The sequence below is a fragment of the Peromyscus eremicus genome, unplaced genomic scaffold, assembly GCF_949786415.1.
Source record: "Peromyscus eremicus unplaced genomic scaffold, PerEre_H2_v1 PerEre#2#unplaced_414, whole genome shotgun sequence".
In the NCBI taxonomy this organism is placed as follows: Eukaryota; Metazoa; Chordata; class Mammalia; order Rodentia; family Cricetidae; genus Peromyscus; species Peromyscus eremicus.
In genome coordinates, this window is record NW_026734650.1 from 53,479 (window position 1) to 74,777 (window position 21,299).

General features: G+C 53.5%; 1 long non-coding RNA gene across 1 annotated transcript; it reads right to left on the minus strand.

Moving 5' to 3' along the window:
• Nucleotides 1-2,649: 2,649 nt before the first annotated feature.
• LOC131901800 (uncharacterized) lies at nt 2,650-6,442 on the minus strand. Its single transcript, XR_009376881.1, has 3 exons — nt 6,351-6,442; nt 3,231-3,309; nt 2,650-2,910 (listed from the first exon to the last, which is right to left on the minus strand). It is a non-coding gene; the product is annotated as an uncharacterized LOC131901800 (long non-coding RNA).
• Nucleotides 6,443-21,299: the final 14,857 nt, after the last annotated feature.

Consider the following 21,299-nt stretch of genomic DNA (forward strand, 5'->3'; position numbering starts at 1 on the left):
GGGAAATGCTTTACACTCCTCAACAGGAAGCCTTCCTTCAATGAGCACTGAAAGTCTCCAGAGGCTCTCCTCCACACTGCTGACATCTTCCATGATGAAGCCTAGAAGAAAATCACTCTCCCTGCCTCCTGGAGACACGCCTATCTATGCTCTTCCAAATCTCCCTCTCTACAAAGCTTCCTGGAGACTTTTGCTATGGCTAAAATGAGAGCTTCCTGGTGATGGGGGTGGGTGTGGAGGACTTGACTTCATGGACCTGCCTGTCAGGCCACTTTAAAGGACGGTACTGCCACCTTCCCAATGGTTCCTACACAATGCTCTTACCAACCACGCTCTGGCATGCCCCTGAGCCCTAATCCACACACACGAAGCACCACTCCAAACCTTGTACTCACCTGAGCTGGATCTGAAGGATGGAGCCCTAAAAGGCTTCCCTATATGCAAACCTGTCCTTCCTCTACATCGCAGAGCTGACGACCATAACTCGTACATACTGTGCCTCTCAGGCACTGCTATGACTTCTCACAGTACTGGGCCACAATAATCCCAGGTATACACACACACACACACACACACACACACACACACACACACACACACACGCACACACACACACGCACACATACACAAAAGCGCTCCTGCATGCTTAGCAGTTGTAGGACTCCAGATAGTGCCCTCTGTTAATTTCAGAGCCTTCTCTAAGTATTCTTCCTGCTGAGATGATGTCTGGACATGAGAATGCAGGACAAGGGGCTTTTGGACCTTTGATGGTGGGAGTTCTTCCTGGGTTTAATGCAAATGAAGCTAGGCAGGAGAAGACAGGACTATGTGTGTCCTGAATGACACAGAGGAGGCTTGTCAGGGGAAGCACGGGCTGTGAAACCTGGCCACTATGGTAGGTAAGTCCTGCCTGGCCTCTTTGTGAGCACCCCTGAGTCCAAACCCTGTTCTGGATGCTTCTACTGGAATTCACCTTGAGCCACCACACTGCCATACTGGGTACGAACAATCAGGTTGGATAGGATGATGATTGGGGAGTTGAGGGTTCCAGATCCCTTACAGGGATCTGGGGATGTGGCTCTGGAGCTGGAACCTTTTCTAACAGGTCCCAGTGCCTAAATTCAACCTGTAGCTCAACTCAAGAGAAAATCCAGTTGTAAAAGAAACAAAAGGCAAGCCAGAGAGAAGTCCAGGCAGCCAGAGAGGAGAGGGGATGGCAGGAGGAGATAAATGGATGACAGACATTTGGCCAAGGTGGCTAGCAACCAGGCCTGAGACCCTGAGCACCTCCCAGAGATGCAGGGCAGAGTTTGTGTGGTCTCCGGAAGTGAGCTGTGGATACTGCTAGGGAGGCTCAGACAAAAGCTAGGGGGTCCCGGGGTGGCCTTGTGCACCACCTTAAGGGCAGGCTGGCTGGCACGGAGGCAGGAAAAGTTCCACACAACCACCCCCATGCAGCCCAGGCTGCACAATCCCCTGCGGAGAGGTCCTCTCCTGCTCCCAGACATGGAGGCCACAGGACCCGGGAGGCTGTGCTTCTGTGAACCCCATGCCAGCCACGTATTGCCTGCCCGGAGCCAGTCTCATGGACCCTGCTTCCTCCTCCAGCTCTCCTTGGTCATATAGCGGGCCAGAGAACCGCTTTGGTCCTGGGGGACCCAGGCGGGAGCCCTTCCCTAGGCGGCACGCCTCCATTTCCAGGGTAGCACAGGGACCTGCTGGCGGAATTGGCAAACTGAATCCACCGGATGGCAGCAGGGCACCGAGAATGCCAAGGGCCAAGGGCGAAGGGTGCACTCTCTCTGCCCTTCACAAAGCAAAAAAAAAAAAAAAAAGCCAAAACTCCAAGATGGAGGACAACCATCTAGGCTAGGACTGGACAGACATGCCACTCTAGGGCTGCTGCTAGGGATTCAGTGGTGTGCAGAAGGTGAGGGTGTGGTGTGTAGATGGTGGTAACAGACTTTAACTGGTTCCTCCATTGTAACCTCCATGCAATGCACTTCCCTGTCACACTCGGCTTTGTGCCAGCCCCTGAAGGCCCTGCCTGAGGGTATGGTGGGGTGCAGGGAGAGAGGGCAGGTGGTGGAGGGTGTCATGGAGGGGGCCAAGTGCGGAGTGTGTGGATGTGGGGGCAGGCTCACTTGAGAGTCTGAGCCACACCCTAAGGAAGTCCTCCACAAACCACATCTGGACTATAGGGGAGGAGCCAAAGAAACATAATAATGGGGTTGGGGTTCAGGGGCAGAGCATCACCCCCTAGCTGCCAAACCAGGGTATTCTAACAGCTGCATCCCTGCCCTAGCCCAGCATTCACCCCAGAAACACAAACAAACAGAGACACACACACAGACACACACACACTCACACACACACACACACACACACACACACACACACACATACACAGCAGCTTTCAGAGATCCAGTGGCTGTCTACATGAATCCACCCACCAGGGTGACCAGTACAGCTTCCAGCATGGCTTTGGGTCTGCTGACCCAAGCTTCCAGGTCAAGGTGGCCCGGCAAGAGGGGCCTCCAAGGCTGTACCCGGTTCCTCTAAGGCAGTGGGATGGAAGGTGTTACACCAAGGGAGACGACCACCCAACTCAATGTGACCCTAGACCCAGCTCAGGCTTCCCACCTTGCAGAAGGCCGCTCCAGGATGGACAAAAGGCAAAAGGGCAGGCAGCTGTGTATGCTTGTAAGGGATGCAGAGTCAGCGGCCTTAGTCCCGTGTCCCAAATCCGATGGTCTAATACTAAGATGGGAGAAGAAGGACTTCCTTCCAAAACCTTGGCCTTGGTAGTGATGAGTGTTCAGATGGATGCTGCCCCACATCATGCGAAGCAGGGACCATAAGGCCCGGGACATCCACAACCTTGCCTCAACAGGCAGGGCGTCCAGGTCCCTGAGGTGAAGACAAGAACACATCAAAAGAAGAAACATTGCACCCACCTGCCCTCTTGCCCTACCAAACCCTGGGCCCAGGCCCCCACCTTAACCGTCTCCTAGGCAGCACCAGGCAACCATTCTGACCTATGTCCACCTCTGTCACAATCTCTCTCCTCTGCACAGCCCTCCACCTCCCACCCCTAACCTCCCACCTCCCGACCCTACCCTACACCAAATACCAGGCACCACTCAGGAAACTTCTCTTTCCGTTCTCTAACTTCCCCAAGACCCTGTCAGGCATGGAACTCTCTGTATCCTCTGTGGACACCCACCTACCTGTGGCAGGGCCTAGGAACACACAGGACTCGGCTCTCTCAAGAGATTCCAAGTGGACCGAGGACAGGTAACATAGAATCTGAGGGACAAAAAGCAATTCTCACTCTTAACACCAGGATGCCTACAGCACACATCCACCCTGTGTGTCCTTATGGATTTCCCTAAACATTCCAGGTGTCCTCACACAAATTTCTCTCCACGGGCCCAGACCCATGGAACAGAAAAAAGTGTCCACAGACAGAGTGGGTCTGCCTACCAGCCTGCATGAAAAAAAAAAAAAAAAACACCAACAAACTAGAGAACACCCAACACCCCACAGGCAGATTGTCATTTGCTCTCGCCTTACTTTCTCTCTCTCTCATTTATCTATCCTCCTCTACCTCCACCTCCACCTCTATCTCTGTCTTTCTCTGTCTCTCGCTCCTATGTACAGTCCCATCCCTGGTATCCAGGTTAGCTAGGCCATGTTCAGTAGGGAAATGCTTTTCACTCCTCAACAGGAAGCCTTCCTTCAATGAGCACTGAAAGTCTCCAGAGGCTCTCCTCTACACTGCTGACATCTTCCATGATGAAGCCTAGAAGAAAATCACTCTTCCTGCCACCTGGAGACAAGCCTGTCTATGCTCTTCCAAATCTCCCTCTCTACAAAGCTTCCTGGAGACTTTTGCTGTGGCTAAAAAGGGAGCTTCCTGGTGATGGGGGTGGGTGTGGAAGACCTGACTTCATGGACCTGCCTGTCAGGCCACTTTAAAGGACGGTACTGCCACCTTCCCAATGGTTCCTACACAATGCTCTTACCAACCACGCTCTGGCATGCCCCTGAGCCCTAATCCACACACACGAAGCACCACTCCAAACCTTGTACTCACCTGAGCTAGATCTGAAGGATGGAGCCCTAAAAGGCTTCCCTACATGCAAACCTGTCCTTCCTCTACATCCCAGAGCTGACGACCATAAATCGTACATACTGTGCCTCTCAGGCACTGCTATGACTTCTCACAGTACTGGGCCACAATAATCCCAGGTATACACACACACACACACACACACACACACACACACACACACACATACACACACACACACACGTACACAAAAGCGCTCCTGCATGCTTAGCAGTTCTAGGACTCCAGATAGTGCCCTCTGTTAATTTCGGAGCCTTCTCTAAGTATTCTTCCTGCTGAGATGATGTCTGGACATGAGAATGCAGGACAAGGGGCTTTTGGACCTTTGATGGTGGGAGTTCTTCCTGGGTTTAACGCAAATGAAGCTAGGCAGGAGAAGACAGGACTATGTGTGTCCTGAATGACACAGAGGAGGCTTGTCAGGGGAAGCACGGGCTGTGAAACCTGGCCACTATGGTACCTAAGTCCTGCCTGGCCTCTTTGTGAGCACCCCTGAGTCCAAACCCTGTTCTGGATGCTTCTACTGGAATTCACCTTGAGCCACCACACTGCCATACTGGGTACAAACAATCAGGTTGGATAGGATGATGATTGGGGGGTTGAGGGTTCCAGATCCCTTACAGGGATCTGGTGATGTGGCTCTGAAGCTGGAACATTTTCTAACAGGTCCCGGTGCCTAAATTCAACCTGTAGCACAACTCAAGAGAAAATCCAGTTGTAAAAGAAACAAAAGGCAAGCCAGAGAGAAGTCCAGGCAGCCAGAGAGGAGAGGGGATGGCAGGAAGAGATAAATGGATGACAGACATTTGGCCAAGGTGGCTAGCAACCAGGCCTGTGACCCTGAGCACCTCCCAGAGATGCAGGGCAGAGTTTGTGTGGTCTCCGGAAGTGAGCTGTGGATACTGCTAGGGAGGCTCAGACAAAAGCTAGGGGGTCCCGGGGTGGCCCTGTGCACCACCATAAGGGCAGGCGGGCTGGCACGGAGGCAGGAAAAGTTCCACACAACCACCCCCATGCAGCCCAGGCTGCACAATGCCCTGCGGAGAGGTCCTCTCCTGCTCCCAGACATGGCGGCCACAGGACCCGGGAGGCTGTGCTTCCCTGAACCCCAAGCCAGCCACGTGTTGCCCGCCCAGAGCCGGTCATCTGGACCCTGCTTCCTCCTCCAGCTCTCCTGGGTCATGGAGCGGGCCAGAGAACCGCTTTGGTCCTGGGGGACCCGGCGGGAGCCCTTCCCTAGGCGGCATGCCTCCATTTCCAGGGTAGCACAGGGACCTGCTGGCGGAATTGGCAAACTGAATCCACGGGATGGCAGCAGGGCACCGAGAATGCCAAAGGCCAAGGGCGAAGGGTGCTCTCTCTCTGCCCTTCACAAAGCAAAAAAAAAAAAAAAAAAAAAAAAAAAGCCAAAGCTCCAAGATGGAGGACAACCATCTAGGCTAGGACTGGACAGACATACCACTCTAGGGCTGCTGCTAGGGATTCAGTGGTATGCAGAAGGTGAGGATGTGGTATGTAGATGGGGGTAACAGACTTTAACTGGTTCCTCCATTGTAACCTCCATGCACTGTACTTCCCTGACACACTGGGCTGTGTGCCAGCCCCTGAAGGCCCTGCCTGAGGGTATGGTGGGGTACAGGGAGAGAGGGCAGGTGGTGGAGGGTGTCATGGAGGGGGCCAAGTGGGGAGTGTGTGGATGTGGTGGCAGGCTCACTTGAGTGTCTGAGCCACACCCTAAGGAAGTCCTCCACAAACCACATCTGGACTATAGGGGAGGAGCCAAAGAAACATAATAGTGGGGTTGGGGTTCAGGGGCAGAGCATCGGCCCCTAGCTGCCAAACCAGGGTATTCTAACAGCTGCATCCCTGCCCTAGCACAGCCTTCACCCCAGACACACAGACACACACAGACACACACACAGACACACACACAGACACACACACAGACACACACACACACACACACACACACACACACACAGCAGCTTTCAGAGATCCAGTGGCTGTCTACATGACTCCACCCACCAGGGTGACCAGTACAGCTTCCAGCATGGCCTTGGGTGTGCTGACCCAAGCTACCAGGTCAAGGTGGCCCGGCAAGAGGGGCCTCCAAGGCTGTACCCGGTTCTTCTAAGGCAGTGGGATGGAAGGTGTTACACCAAGGGAGATGACCACCCAACTCAATGGGACCCTAGACCCAGCTCGGGCTTCCCACCTTGCAGAAGGCCGCTCCAGGATGGACACAAGGCAAAAGGGCAGGCAGCTGTGTGCACTTGTGAGGGATGCAGAGTCAGCAGCCTGAGTCCCGTGTCCGAATGTCCGATGGTCTAGTCTAATACTGTGATGGAAGAGGAGAAGGGCTTCCTTCCAAAACGTTGGCCTTGGTAGTGATGAGCGTTCAGATGGATGCTGCCCCACATCATGCGAAGCATAGACCACTAAGGCCCGAGACATCCACAACCTTGCCTCAACAGTCAGGGTGTCCAGGTCCCTGAGGTGAAGACAAGAACACATCAAAAGAAAAAACATTGCACCCACCTGCCCTCTTGCCCTACCAAACCCTGGGCCAAGGCCCCCACCTTAATCGTCTCCTAGGCAGCACCAGGAAACCATTCTGACCCCCCTCCAGCTCTGTCACAATCTCTCTCCTCTGCACAGCCCTCCACCTGCCACCCCTAACCTCCCGCTTCCCCACCCTACGCCACACCAACTACCAGGCACCAATCAGGAAACTTCTCTTTCTGTTCTCTAACATCCCCAAAAACTGTAAGGAAAGGAAATGTCTGTATCCTCTGTGGACACCCACCTACCTGTGGAAGGGCCTAGGTACACACAGGACTCAGCTCTCTCAAGAGATTCAAGTGGACCGAGGACAGGCAACATAGAAGCTGAGGGACAAGAAGCAATTCTCACTCTTAACACCAGGATGCCTGGAGCACCCACCCACCCTGTCTGTCCTTATGGATTTCCCACAACATTCCAGGTGTCCTCACACAAAATTCCCTCCAGGGGCCCAGACCCATGGAACAGAAAAGTGTGTCCATAGACAGAGTGTATCTGCCCAACAGCCTGCATGAAAATAACACCAACAATCACAAAAACACCCAACACCCCACTGGCAGATTCTCATTTGCTCTCCCACCCTCTCTCTTGCTGTCACCCCCCTCTCTCATTTATCTATCCTCCTCCACCTCCACCTCCACCTCTATATCTGTCTCCCTCTATCCCTCACTCCTATGTACAGTCCCATTCCTGGTATCCAGGGTAGCTAGGCCATTTTCAGCTGGTGGAGGTGGAGGCCCTGAATTCCTAGACCTGCCTGGCAGGCCACTCCAAACGACAATCCTGCCATCTTTCTGATGGTTTCTACACAATGCTCTCATCCACGATGCCCTGGCACCCCCCTGAGCCACAAACTACACACAGGATGCACCACTTCAAACCTTGTGTTCACCTGAGCTGCAGCTGAAGGAACGAGCCTTAAAAGACTTCCCCTACATGCAAACCGGTCCTTCCCCTACGTCCCAAAGCTGACCACCACAACTCTTACATACTGAGCCTCTCAGGCACTGCTATGTCTTCTCTCAGGACTAGGCCACAATAATCCCAGGTATACATGCACACACCCACACACCCACACACACACACACACACACACACACACACACACACACAGACACACACACATACACATACACACACACACACACAGACACACACACATACACATACACACACACAGACACACACACACACAGACACATACACACACACACAGACACACACACACACAGACACACACACACACACACACAAAAGCGCTCCTGCATGCTTAGCAGTTCTAGGACTCCAGATAGTGCCCTCTGTTAATTTCAGAGCTTTCTCTAAGTATTCTTCCTGCTGAGATGATGTCTGGACATGTGAGTTCAGGACAAGAGGTTTTCGACTTTCACTCTGGGGGTTCTCCCCGGGTATAAGATAAGTCCAGCTAGGCAGGAGAAGACAGGACGATGTGTGTCCTGCATGAAACAGAGGAGGCTTGTCAGGGGAGGCAGGGGCCATAAAACCTGGCCACTATGGTACCTAAAGTCCTGCCTGGCCTCTTTGTGAGCAGACCTGAGTCCAAACCCTGTTCTGTCTGCTTCTACTGGAATTCACCTTGAGCCACCACACAGCCATACTGGGTACGAACAATCAGGTTGGATAGGATGATGATGGAGGGTTGAGGGGTCCAGACCCCTTACAGGGATCTGGTGATGTGGCTCTGGAGCTGGAACCTTTTCTAACAGGTCCCAGTCCCTGAATTCCACCTGTAGCACAGCTCAAGAGAAAAGCCAGTTGTAAAAGAAACAAAATGCAAGCCAGAGAGGAGAGGGGATGTAAAGAAGGGAGTTAAATGGATGACAGACATTTGGGCACAGGGGCTAGCAACTAGGCCTGAGACCCTGAGCACCTCCCAGAGAAGCAGGGCAAAGTTTGTGTGGTCTCCAGAAGTGAGCTGTGGATACTGCTAGGGAGGCTCAGACAAAAGCTAGGGGGTCCCGGGGTGGCCTTGTGCACCACGGTACGGGTAGGCGAGCTGGCATGCAGGCAGGAAAAGTTCCACACAACCACCCCAATGCAGCCCAGGCTGCACAATCCCCTGTGGAGAGGTCCTTTCCTGCTTCCAGACATGGCTGGTCACCTGGACCCTGCTTCCTCCTCCAGCTGTCCTGGGTCACGGAGCAGGCAAGAGAACCTCTTTGGTCCTAGGGGACCCAGGCGGGAGCCCTTCCATAGCCAGACCGCCTCCATTTCCAGGGAAGCTCAGGGACTTGCTGGCAGAATCGGCAAACTGAAAATTCGTGATGGCAGCAGTGCACCGAGAATGCCAAGGGCCAAGAGTGAAGGGTGCTCTCCCTCCGCCCTACGGAAAGCAAAAAAAAGCCAAAGCTCCAAGATGGAAGCCATTTATCTAGGCTAGGACTGTCCAGACATTGTGCTCTAGGGCTGTTGCTAGGGATCCGAGGGTGTGCAGAATGTGAGGGTGTGGTGTGTAGATGGGGGTCACAGACCTTAACTGGTTCCTCCATTTTAACCTTTAAGCACTGCACTTTCCCTGACATACTTGGCTTTGTGCGAGCCCCTAAAGACCCTGTGGGTATGGTGGGGTGTGGGGAGAAGGGACTGTTGGTGTAGGTTGTCATGGAGGGGGCCAAGGGGAGAGTGTGTGGATGTGGGAGCAGGCGCATTTGAGAGCCTGAGCCAGACCCTAAGGGAGTCCTCCACAAACCACATCTGGATTCTAGGGGAGGAGCCTCACAAACATACTCATGGGGTTGGGGTTCAGGATCGTAGCCCCCAGCAGCCAAACCAAGGTATTCTCACAGCTGCATCTCTGCCCTTTTCCAGACATCACCCAAGAAACACACACAAACACACACACACACACACACACACACACACAAACACACACACACATACACACACACACAGCTGCTTTTAGAGATTCAGCAGCTGTCTACATGACTCCACCCACCAGAGTGACCCTTACAACTCCTTGGGTCTACTGACCCAAGCTTCCAGGTCAAGGGTCCAACAAAGAAGGGGCATCCCAGGCTGACCCCGGACTTGCTAGAGCAGTGGGGTGGTGGTGTCCCAGAACCAAGAGCACACGGGAAATTGTGTCACTAGGGGAGACTACTGCCCAAGTCAATGGGACCCTAGGCCCAGCACAAGGTACCCACCTGGCAGAAAGCCACTCCCGGATGGACACAAGGGAAAAGGGAAGGCAGCTGTGTACACTGGTCACGACTCCAGGGTGGGGGGCCTGAGCTTCGTGTCCCATGGTCCGATGGTCTAATATTGAGATAGGAGAGGAGAAGGGCTTCCTTCCAAAACCTTGGCCTCCAAGTTGAAGTGCATGCAGGTGGATGCTGCCCCGCATCACCAGGAGCAGGGACCACTGGAGGTCGGGGACATCCACAACCTCGCTTCAACAGGCAGGCCAGCCAGGGCCCTGAGGTGGAGACAAGGACGCATCAAAAGAAGAAACATTGCACCCACCTGCCCTCTTGCCTACCAAACCCTGGGCTCAGGCCCCTACCTTAACTGTATCCTGGGCAGCACCAGGCAACCATTCTGACCTACCTCCAGCTCTGTCACAATCCCTCTCCTCTGCACAGCCCTCCACCTCCCACCCCTAACCTCCCACCTCCCGACCCTACCCTACACCAAATACCAGGCACCACTCAGGAAAATTCTCTTTCCGTTCTCTAACTTCCCCAAGACCCTGTCAGGCATGGAACTCTCTGTATCCTCTGTGGACACCCACCTACCTGTGGCAGGGCCTAGGCACACACAGGATTCAGCTCTCTCAAGAGATTCAAGTGGACCGAGGACAGGCAACATAGAATCTGAGGGACAAGAAGCAATTCTCACTCTTAACACCAGGATGCCTACAGCACCCACCCACCCTGTCTCTCCTTATGGATTTCCCACAACATTCCAGGTGTCCTCACACAAAATTCCCTCCAGGGGCCCAGACCCATGGAACAGAAAAATGTGTCCATAGACAGAGTGTATCTGCCCAACAGCCTGCATGAAAATAACACCAACAATCACAAAAACACCCAACACCCCACAGGCAGATTCTCATTTGCTCTCCCACCCTCTCTCTTGCTGTCACCCCCCTCTCTCATTTATCTATCCTACTCCACCTCCACCTCCACCTCTATATCTGTCTCCCTCTATCCCTCACTCCTATGTACAGTCCCATCCCTGGTATCCAGGGTAGCTAGGCCATTTTCAGCTGGTGGGGGTGGAGGCCCTGAATTCCTAGACCTGCCTGGCAGGCCACTCCAAACGACAGTCCTGCCATCTTTCTGATGGTTCCTACACAATGCTCTCATCCACGATGCCCTGGCACCCCCCTGAGCCACAAACTACACACAGGATGCACCACTTCAAACCTTGTGCTCACCTGAGCTGCAGCTGAAGGAACGAGCCTTAAAAGACTTCCCCTACATGCAAACCGTTCCTTCCCCTACGTCCCAAAGCTGACCACCACAACTCTTACATACTGAGCCTCTCAGGCACTGCTATGTCTTCTCTCAGGACTAGGCCACAATAATCCCAGGTATACATGCACACACCCACACACACACACCCACACACACACACACACACACACACACACACACACACACACACACATACACACACACACACACACACACACACACACACACACACACACACACACAAAAAAAAAAAAAAAGCGCTCCTGCATGCTTAGCAGTTGTAGGACTCCAGATAGTGCCCTCTGTTAATTTCAGAGCCTTCTCTAAGTATTCTTCCTGCTGAGATGATGTCTGGACATGTGAGTTCAGGACAAGAGGTTTTCAACTTTCACTCTGGGGGTTCTCCCCGGGTATAAGATAAGTCCTGCTAGGCAGGAGAAGACAGGACTATGTGTGTCCTGCATGAAACAGAGGAGGCTTGTCAGGGGAGGCAGGAGCCATAAAACCTGGCCACTATGTTACTTAAAGTCCTGCCTGGCCTCTTTGTGAGCACACCTGAGTCCAAACCCTGTTCTGTCTGCTTCTACTGGAATTCACCTTGAGCCACCACACAGCCATACTGGGTACGAACAACCAGGTTGGATAGGATGATGATGGAGGGTTGAGGGGTCCAGACCCCTTACAGGGATCTGGTGATGTGGCTCTGGAGCTGGAACCTTTTCTTTTTTTTGGTTTTACAAGACAGGGTTTCTCTGTGTAGCTTTTTTGCGCCTTTCCTGGATCTCGCTCTGTAGACCAGGCTGGCCTCGAACTCACAAAGATCCACCTGCCTCTGCCTCACGAGTGCTGGGATTAAAGGCGTGCGCCACCGCCGCCCGGCTTCTGGAACCTTTTCTAACAGGTCCTAGTCCCTGAATTCCACCTGTAGCACAGCTCAAGAGAAAAGCCAGTTGTAAAAGAAACAAAATGCAAGCCAGAGAGGAGAGGGGATGTAAAGAAGGGAGTTAAATGGATGACAGACATTTGGGCACAGGGGCTAGCAACTAGGCCTGAGACCCTGAGCACCTCCCAGAGAAGCAGGGCAAAGTTTGTGTGGTCTCCAGAAGTGAGCTGTGGATACTGCTGGGGAGAAGAAAGTGTTCATAGACAGAGTGGGTCTGCCCACCAGCCTGCATGAAAAAAAAAACACCAACAATCACGAAAACACCCAACATCTCACAGGCAGATTCTCATTTGCTCTCGCCTCACTTTCCTTCTCTCATTTATCTATCCTCCTCTACCTCCAACTCCAGCTCTATCTCTGTCTTTCTCTGTCTCTCGCTCCTATGTACAGTCCCATCCCTGGTATCCAGGGTAGCTAGGCCATGTTCAGTTGGGAAATGCTTTGCACTCCCAACAGGAAGTTTTCCTTCAATGAGCAGTGAAAGTCTCCAGAGGTCCTCCTCCAAACTGCTGACATCTTCCATGATGAAGCCTAGAAGAAAATCACTCTCCCTGCCACCTGGAGACAAGCCTGTCTATGCTCTTCCAAATCTCCTTCTCCACAAAACCTCCTAGAGACATTTGATGAGGCTAAAAAGGGAGCTTCATACTGCTGGGGGTGGAGGCCCTGACTTCCTAGACCTGCCTGGCAGGCCACTCTAAAGGATGGTCCTGTCACCTTTCCGATGGTTCTTACACAATGCTCTCATCCACCATTCCCTGGCACGTCCATGAGACCCAAACCACAGACACGATGCACTAGTCTAAACCTTGTGCTCACCTGAGCTGGAGCTGAAGGATGGAGCCCTAAAAGGCTTCCCTACATGCCAACCTGTCCTTCACCTTCAACCCTGGCCTGACTATCATAACTCTTAAATACTGTGTCTGTCAGGCACTGCTTATGGACGCTCACAGGATTAGGCCACAACAAACTCAGGCACACACAAACAACCAATACACGTACACACACACACACACACTCACACACACACAGCAGTTCTAGGACTGCAGATAGTGTCCTCTGTTAATTTCAGAACCTTCTTTAAGTGTTCTTCCTGCTGAGATAATGTCTGGACAGGGCAGTGTAGGACAAGTGGCTTTGTTAACTTTATCCTGGGAGTTCTCCTTGGGTTTAAGGCAAAGGGAGCTAGGCAGGAGAACACAGGAAGGAGTATTTGGACTGCATGTGTCTTGCATCCCAGAAGGGAGGCTTGTCAGGGGAGGTAGGGGCTGTGAAACCTGGCCTCCATTGCACCTAAGTCCTGAGTGGCCTCTTTGTGAGCACCCCTGAGTCCAAAACCTGCTCTGGATGCTTCTACCAGGATTCATCTTGAGCCACCACACTGCCTTACTGGGTAAACACAACCAGCTTCCATAGAATGATAATGGGACGGGAGGAGCTTTCAGACCCCTTGTAGGGATCTGAGGATGTGACTCTGGAGCAGGAACATTTTGAGACAGGTCCCAGTCCCTGAATTCCACCTGTAGCACAGCTCAAGTGGAAAGGTATTTGTAAAAGAAACAAAAGGCAAGCCAGAGAGAAGTCCAGGCAGCCAGAGAGGAGAGGGGATGTCAGGAGGAGATAAATGGATGACAGACATTTGGCCAAGGTGGCTAGCAACCAGGCCTGAGACCCTGAGCACCTCCCAGAGATGCAGGGCAGAGTTTGTGTGGTCTCCGGAAGTGAGCTGTGGATACTGCTAGGGAGGCTCAGACAAAAGCTAGGGGGTCCCGGGGTGGCCCTGTGCACCACCATAAGGGCAGGCGGGCTGGCACTGATGCAGGAAAAGTTCCACACAACCACCCCCATGCAGCCTAGGCTGCACAATCCCCTGTGGAGAGGTCCTCTCCTGCTGCCAGACATGGCGGCCACAGGACCCGGGAGGTTGTGCTTCTGTGACCTGCAAGCCAAGCCTCGTAGTGCCCGCCAGGAGCTGGTCACCTGGACCCTGCTTCCTCTTCCAGCTCACCTGGGTCATGGAGCTGACAAGAGAACCGCTTTGGTCCTGGGTACCCAGGTCAGAGCCCTTCCCTAAGCCGCTGGCCTCCATTTCCGGGGAACACAGGGACTTGCTGGCAGAATCAGCAAACTGAATCCGCGTGATGGCAGCAGTGCACCGAGAATGCCAAGGGCCAAGGCAGAAGGGTTCTCTCCCTCCGCTCTCTGCAAAGCAAAAAATAAAAATAAAATTAAAAAAAAAAACAAAACAAAAAACAAAAAACAAAGCTGTGCTACAAAGCTCCAAGATGGAGGTCAACCATCTAGGCTAGGACTGGCCAGACAGGGGCTATAGGGAGGCTGCTAGGGATCCGAGGGGGTAAGGGTGTGGTGTGTAGAATGGGGTCACAGACCTTAACTGGTTCCTCCATTGGTTCCTCCATGCACTGCACTGCCCTGAGACACTGGGCTTTGTTCCACCCCCTGAAGACCCTGCCTGAGGGTATGGTGGGGTGAGGAGAGAGGGAGCTGGTGGTGGAGGGTGTCATGGAAGGGGCCAAGCGAGGTGTGTGTGGATGTGGGAGCAGGCACACTTGAGAGCTTGCCCCAGACCCTAAGGGAGTCCTCCACAAACCACATCTGGATTCTAGGGGAGGAGCCTCAGAAACATACTCATGGGGTTGAGGACCAGGGGCTCAGCCTCGCCCCCTAGCTGCCAAGCCAAGGTATTCTCACAGCTGCATTTCTGCCCTTGCCTGCTCTCACCCCAAGCACACACACACACACACACACACACACACACACACACACACACAAAGACACAGACACAGACACACACAGACACACAGACACACAGACACACACACACACACACACACACACACACACACACACACACAAAGCAGCTTTCAGAGTTCTAGCAGTTTTCTACATGAATCCACCCACCAGGGTGACCAGTACAGCTGCCAGGATGGCCTTGGGTCTTCTGGCCCACCCTTCCAGGTCAAGCCGGCCACCCAAAAAGGGGGCTCCCAGGCTGACTCTTGTCCTGCTAGGGCAGTGCCTTGGATGTGACCCAGAACCCTGAGCACAAGGGAAGATTTCAAACCAAGTGAGACGACCACCCAACTCCATGAGACGCTAGGTCCAGCACGGAAGTCCCACCTGGCAGAAGGCCGCTCCCGGATGGACACAAGGCAAAAGGGCAGGCAGCTGTGTGCACTGGACAAGACTCCAGGTTCGGGGGCCTGAGTCCCGTGTCCCATGCTCCGATGGTCTGATATTGAGATACAAGAGGAGAAGGGCTTCCTTCCAAAACCTTGGCCTCCATGGTGAAGTGAATTCAGGTGGATGCTGTCCCATATCAACAGAAGCAGGGACCACTGGGGGCCCGGGACTTCTACAACCTCACCTCAACAGGCAGGCCAGCCAGGGCCCTGAGGTGGAGACAAGGACACATCAAACGAAGAAATATGGCACTCACCTGTCCTCTTGCCTACCAAACACTGGGCTCAGGCCCCCACCTTAACCGTCTCCTAGGCAGCACCAGGCAACCATTCTGACCTACTTCCACCTCTGTCACAATCCCTCTCCCCTGCACAGTCCTCCACCTCCCACCCCTAACCTCCCACCTTCTGACCCTACCCTACACCAACTACCAGGCACCACTCAGGAAACTTCTCTTTCCGTTCTCTAACTTCCCCAAGACCCTGTCAGGCATGGAACTCTCTGTATCCTCTGTGGACACCCACCTACCTGTGGCAGGGCCTAGGCACACACAGGACTCAGCTCTCTCAACAGATTCAAGTGGACCGAGGACAGGTAACATCAAAGCTGAGGGACAAGAAGCAATTCTCACTCTTAACTCCAGGATGCCTGCAGCACCCACCCACCCTGTGTGTCCTTATGGATTTCCCTAAACATTCCAGGTGTCCTCACACAAAATTCTCTCCAGGGGCACAGATCCATGGAACAGAAAAAAGTGTCCATAGACAGAGTGAGTCTGCCCACCAGCCTGCATGAAAAACAGCCAAAAACTAGAGAACACCCAACACTCCACAAGCAAATTCTCATTTGCTCTCCCACACTCTCTCACCCTGTCCCTCCCCCCTCTCTCTCCCTGTCGCCCCCCTCTCATTTATCTATCCTCCTCTACCTCCACCTCCACCTCTATCTCTGTCTCCCTCTGTCCCTGTCTCCCATGTACAGTCCCATCCCAGGTATCCAAGGTAGCTAGGCCATGTTCATTTGGGAAATGCTTTGTATTCCCCAACGGGAAGCCTTCCTTCCATGAGCACTGAAAGTCTCCAGAAGCCATCCTCCACACTGCGGACATCTTCTTGATGGAGCCTAGGAGGAAATCACTTTCCCTGCCACCTGGAGACAAGCTTGTCTATGGTCTTCCAACTCTCCATCTTCACAAAGCCTCCTGGAGACATTTGGTGAGGCTAAAAGGGGAGCTTCCTGGTGCAGGGGGTGAGGTTGGAGGCCCTGACTTCATAGACCTGCCTGGCAGGCCACTCCAAAGGACAGTCCTGCCACCTACCCGATGGTTCTGACACAATGCTCTCAGCCACCATGCCCCGGCACACCCCTGAGCCCCAAACCACACACAGGATGCACCACTGAAAACCTTGTGCTCACCAGAACTGGAGCTGAAGGATGGAGCCTTAGAAGGCTCCACTACATGCCAACCTGTCCTTCCCTCAACCCTGGCCTGACCACCATAACTCTTACATACTGTGCCTCTCAGGCACTGCTTATGGACACTCACAGGATTAGGCCACAACAAAACCAGGAACACACAAACACCCAATACACACACACACACACACACACACACACACACACACACACACACACAGAGCAGTTCTAGGTCTACAGATAGTGTCCTCTGTTAATATCAGAGCCTTCTTTAAGTGTTCCTCCTGCTGAAATGATGTCTGGACAGGGCAGTGCAGGACAACGGGCTTTGTGAACTTGACCCTGGGAGTTCTCCCTGGGTTTAAGGCAAAGGGAGCTAGGCAGGAGAACACAAGAAGGAGTATGCGGCCTGCATGTATCCTGCATGACACAGAGCAGGCTTGTCAGGGGAGGCAGGGACCATGAAACCTGGCCACCATGGTACCTAAGTTCTTCCTGGCCTCTTTGTGAGCACCCCTGAGTCCAAACCCTGGTCTGGATGCTTCTACTAGGATTCCCCTTGAGCCACCACACTGCCTTGAGCACTTGGATCACTGGGTACACACAACCAGCTTGCATAGGATGATGATGCAAGGGGGGGGGACCTCGCAGACCACTTGTAGGATTCTGGGGTTTTGCTTTGGAGCAGGAACCTTTTCTGACAGGTTCCAGTCCCTGAATTCCACCTGTAGCACAGATCAAGGGCAAACCCTGTCAAAGGAACCAAAGGCAATCCAGAGAGAAGGCCTGGCAGCCAGAAAGGAGAGGGGCTTTCAGGAGAAGTTAAATGGATGACAGACATTTGGCCACAGTGGCTAGCACCAGACCTGAGACCCTGAGCACCTCCCAGAGATGCTGGGCAGAGTTTGTGTGGTTTCTCAAAGTGAGCTGTGGATACTGCTAGGGAGGCTCAGACAAAAGATGGGCGGTCCTGCGTGGCCTGGTGCACCATGGTAAGGGCAGGCAGGCTGGCACACAGGATGTTTCCCCAAAACAACCATGATGCAGCCCAGGCTGCACAATCTCCTGTGGAGAGGTCCTCTGCTGCTGCCAGACATGGCGGCCCCAGGACCTGGGAGGCTGTGCTCTTGCCACCGGCAAGCCAAGTCTCGTGGCCCCCACCCGGAGCTGGTCACCTGGACCCTGCTTCCTCTTCCAGCTCTCCTGAATCAAGGAGCGGGCAAGAGAACCTCTTTGGTGCTGGGAGACCCAGTCGGGAGCCCTTCCCTAGCCAGCCCGCCCCCAAATCCAGGGAAACACAGGGACTTGGTGGCGGAATCGGCAAACTGAATCCGCGTGATGGCAGCAGTGCAATAGAATGCCAAGGGTCAAGGACGACAGGTGTTCTCCCTCTGCCCTTCGCACAGCAAAAAAAAAAAAAATTAAAAATTGAAAAAAGCCAGAGATCTCCTCCCAAGCTCCAAGATGGAGGCCAACCATGTAGGCCGGGACTGGACAGACATGAGGCTCTAGTGCTGCTGCTAGGGACCCCAGGTTGATCAGCAAGTGGGGGTGCGTGGGCAGATTGCGGTTACAAACCTTAACAGGTTCCTCCATGCCCTGCACTGCCCTGAGACACTCGGCTTTGGGCGCTTACCAGCCCAGAAGGCCCCGCCTGAGAGTATCATGTGGTACCTGGAGAGGGGCCAGGTGGTGGAGGGTGTGATGGAGGGAGCCAAGTGGGGAGTGTGTGGATGTGGGCATAGAAGCTCTTGAGAGCCTGCACCAGACCCTAAGGGAATCCTCCACAAACCACATGCCAATCTGGACTATAGGGGAGGAGCCTCAGAAACATACTCATGGATTTGGGGACCAAGGGCTATGCGTCGCCCCCTAGCTTCCAAACCAGGGTATTCTCACAGCTGCATGCTGCCCTTGCCCCGCTAGAACTCCAAACACACACATACACACACACACACACACACACACACACACACACACACACACACACACGAGTAGCTTTCAGAGATCCAGCCACTGTCTACATGATTCCACCCACCAGGGTGACCAGTACAGCTGCCAGGATGGCCTTGGGTCTGCTGACCCAAGCATCCAGGTCAAGGCTCCAGCCAAGAGGGGCCTCCCAGGCTGACTCTGTTCCTTCTGGGGGCAGTGGGGTGGTGATGTCCCAGAACCCAGAGCACAGAAGAAGGTGTCACACCAAGGGAGACGTCCAACCAACTGAATGGGGCCCTAGGCCCACCCCCGGGCTTCCCACCTGGCAAAAGGCTGCTCCCTGATGGACACAGGGCAAAAGGACATGCAGCTGTGGGAACTAGTCGGGGCTCCAGGATAGGGGGACTGAGTCCTGTATCGTCCCATATCCCATGGTCCCATTGACTAATATATAATGGGAGAGGAAAATGGCTTACTTCCAAAACCTTGGTCTTGGAAGTGATGTGCATTCAGATGGATGTGCCCCACACCATCCACAGCAGGGACCACAAGGGGCCAGGGACATGCACCACCTCGCCTAAACAGGCCGGCCGTCCAGGTACCTGAGGTGGAGACAAGGACACATCAAAAGAAGAAACATTGCACCCACCTGCCCTCTTGCCTACCAAACCCTGGGCTCAGGCCCCCACCTTAACCGTCTCCTAGGCAGCACCAGGCAACCATTCTGACCTACCTCCAGCTCTGTCACAATCCCTCTCCCCTGCACAGTCCTCCACCTCCCACCCCTAACCTCCCACCTCCCCACCCTACCCTACACTAACTACCAGGCACCACTCAGGAAACTTCTCTTTCCGATCTCTAACTTCCCCAAGACCCTGTCAGGCATGGAACTCTCTGTATCCTCTATGGACACCCACCTACCTGTGGCAGGGCCTAGGCACACACAGGACTCAGCTCTCTCAACAGATTCAAGTGGACCGAGGACAGGTAACATCAAAGCTGAGGGACAAGAAGCAATTCTCACTCTTAACTCCAGGATGCCTGCAGCACCCACCCACCCTGTCTGTCCTTATGGATGTCCCACAACATTCCAGGTGTCCTACACAAAATTCCCTCCACAGGCACAGATCCATGGAACAGAAAAAAGTGTCCATAGACAGAGTGGGTCTCCCCACCAGCCTGCATGAAAAACAGCCAAAAACTAGAGAACACCCAACACCCCACAAGCAGATTCTCATTTGCTCTCCCACACTCTCTCACCCTGTCCCTCCCCCCTCTCTCTCCCTGTCGCCCCCCAAACCCTCTCATTTATCTATCCTCCTCTACCTCCACCTCCACCTCTATCTCTGTCTCCCTCTGTCCCTGTCTCCCATGTACAGTCCTATCCCTGGTATCCAAAGTAGCTAGGCCATGTTCATTTGGGAAATGCTTTGTATTCCCCAACGGGAAGCCTTCCTTCCATGAGCACTGAAAGTCTCCAGAAGCCATCCTCCACACTTCTGACATCTTCTTGATGGAGCCTAGAAGGAAATCACTCTCCCTGCCACCTGGAGACAAGCTTGTCTATGGTCTTCCAACTCTCCATCTCTACAAAGCCTCCTGGAGACATTTGGTGAGGCTAAAAGGGGAGCTTCCTGGTGCAGGGGGTGAGGTTGGAGGCCCTGACTTCATAGACCTGCCTGGCAGGCCACTCCAAAGGATAGTCCTGCCACCTACCCGATGGTTCTGACACAATGCTCTCAGCCACCATGCCCCGGCACACCCCTGAGCCCCAAACCACACACAGGATGCACCACTGAAAACCTTGTGCTCACCAGAACTGGAGCTGAAGGATGGAGCCTTAGAAGGCTCCACTACATGCCAACCTGTCCTTCCCTCAACCCTGGCCTGACCACCATAACTCTTACATACTGTGCCTCTCAGGCACTGCTTATGGACACTCACAGGATTAGGCCACAACAAAACCAGGAACACACAAACACCCAATACACACACACACACACACACACACACACACACACACACACACACACAGAGCAGTTCTAGGTCTACAAATAGTGTCCTCTGTTAATATCAGAGCCTTCTTTAAGTGTTCTTCCTGCTGAGATAATGTCTGGACAGGGCAGTGTAGGACAAGTGGCTTTGTTAACTTTATCCTGGGAGTTCTCCTTGCGTTTAAGGCAAATGGAGCTAGGCAGGAGAACACAGGAAGGAGTATTTGGACTGCATGTGTCTTGCATCCCAGAAGGGAGGCTTGTCAGGGGAGGTAGGGGCTGTGAAACCTGGCCTCCATGTCACCTAAGTCCTGCATGGCCTCTTTGTGAGCACCCCTGAGTCCAAAACCTGTTCTGGATGCTTCTACTGGGATTCACCTTGAGCCACCACACTGCCTTACTGGGTAAACACAACCAGCTTCCATAGGATGATAATGGGGCGGGGGGAGCTTTCAGACCCCTTGTAGGGATCTGAGGATGTGACTCTGGAGCAGGAACATTTTGAGACAGGTCCCAGTCCCTGAATTCCACCTGTAGCACAGCTCAAGTGGAAAGCTATTTGTAAAAGAAACTAAAGGGAAGCCAGAGAGAAGGCCTGGCAGCCAGAGAGGAGAGGGGATGGCAGGAGGAGATAAATGGATGACAGACATTTGGCCACAGTGGCTAGCAAC